Here is a 1,892-nt window from a genome sequence, read left to right as displayed (position 1 = left end):
AGAAAAAGAAAAAGAAAAAGAAAAAGAAAAAGAAAAAGAAAAAGAAAAAGAAAAAGAAAAAGAAAAAGAAAAAGAAAAAGAAAAAGAAAAAGAAAAAGATCTTTGCACTGCTGGGGAGAGGGCAGACAGGAGAAGAGTCACAGCTTCTGGGAAAGATCCCTTTTCTGGTTCCAGTCGTTCTGCACCTCAGGCCTGAGGAGGGGTGTCTGCCCAGGAGCAGTCTCAAGGCCAGAACTGTCACCCAGCACCTTCACGGGCCAAGGAGGGGTGTCCGCCTGGGAGCAGTCTCAAGGCCTGAACCACTAGGAGGGCCATCTTTACTCCAGTGCACTCCCAGGGAGGGGGCGGCCCACAGAAGGGACACAGCTTCTGGGAAGGATCCCGTTTCTGGTTCCAGTCATCCGGGACCTTTCCCGCACAAGGAGGGGTGTCTGCCTGGGAGCAGTCTCAAGGCCTGACATGGAAAGAGAGCCATCTTTGTTCCGGTGCACTGCCAGGGAGAGGGCAGACTGGAGAAGCATCACAGCTTTTGGGAACAATCCCCTTTCTGGCTCCAATCACCTGGCACCTTTCCCGCATAAGGGGGGTGCGTGTCTGCCCAGGAGCAGTCTCAAGGCCTGAACCAGTAGGAGGGACATCTTTGCTACAGTGAACTCCCAGGGAGGGGGCGGCCTGCAGAAGGGACACAGCTTCTGGGAAGGATCCTGTTTCTGGCTCCAATCACCTGGCACCTTTCCCGCATGAGGAGGGGTGTCCATCCCGGAGCAATCTCAAGGCCTGAGCCTGCAGGAGAGCCAGCTTTGCTCTGGTGCACTGCTGGGAGTGGGCAGCTAACCCTGGTGCGAGTCACCCTGCACCTTTCCCGCCCAAGGAGGGGTGTCTGCCCTGGAGGAGTCTCAAGGTCTGAGAAGGAAGGAGAGCCATCTTTATTCTGGTTCGCTTAGGCTCCAGTCTGCACCAGCAAGAGTGTGGACCTCAGAAGCTACACAGCTTTGGGACAGACAGAAGCAAACTAACTTCTGGGACACACAATGTTTCAGGCTCCAGAAATTTGGGCACCTTCCTCGCCAGAGGAAAGGTAGAGACCTGTGAGGGCTCTGTCTGCCAGAGCAGGTGAGAAAGTAATATTGTGACCAGGGTCCCTCAGTGGCTAGTCTGTGCAGGTGAGTGAATAAACTGNAGAGGCAACATATCTTCTGGGACAGGCCCTGTTTTGGGCCTACATCTCCAGCAAGGAGGCAGATCTGAATGCCAGGCCTCTGTGCACCTTCCCTAATCGAGGAGAGCTTCCCTGCAGAGAGTAATCTCACCACTGAGACCCAGGAGAGAGCTGGACTCCCAGGACAACTGACAGAGGATAACAGAATCACAGGAGGAACAAGCTCCAACCAGAGACAACTATAACTACTAACTCCAGGGATTACCAAATGGCAAAAGGCAAACATAGGAATCTTACTAACAGAAACCAAAACCACTCACCATCATCAGAACTTAGCACTCCCACCTCAGTCAGTCCTGGATACCCCAACACACCTGAAAATCAAGAATCAGATTTAAAAGCATATCTCATGATGCTGGTAGAGGACTTAAAGAAGGGCATTATTAAAGAAATGCAGGAGAACACCACTAAAGAGATACAAGTCCTTAAAGAGAAGCAGGAGAATACTTCTAAAGAGGTAGAAGTACTTAAAGAGAGAGAGGAGAACAGAAACAAACAGGCAATGGAAATGAACAAAAATATCCAAGACCTCAAAAGGGAAATAGAAGCAATAAAGAAAACCCAAAATGTGACAACTCTGGAGATAGAAACCCTAGGAAAAAAATCAGGAACCATTGATGTGAGCATCAGCAATAGAATACAGGAGATAGAAGAAAGAAACTCAGCTGCAGAA

This window comes from Mus pahari, chromosome X (assembly GCF_900095145.1).
Source record: "Mus pahari chromosome X, PAHARI_EIJ_v1.1, whole genome shotgun sequence".
Taxonomy (NCBI): Eukaryota; Metazoa; Chordata; class Mammalia; order Rodentia; family Muridae; genus Mus; species Mus pahari.
This window is presented reverse-complemented; position numbering follows the sequence as displayed.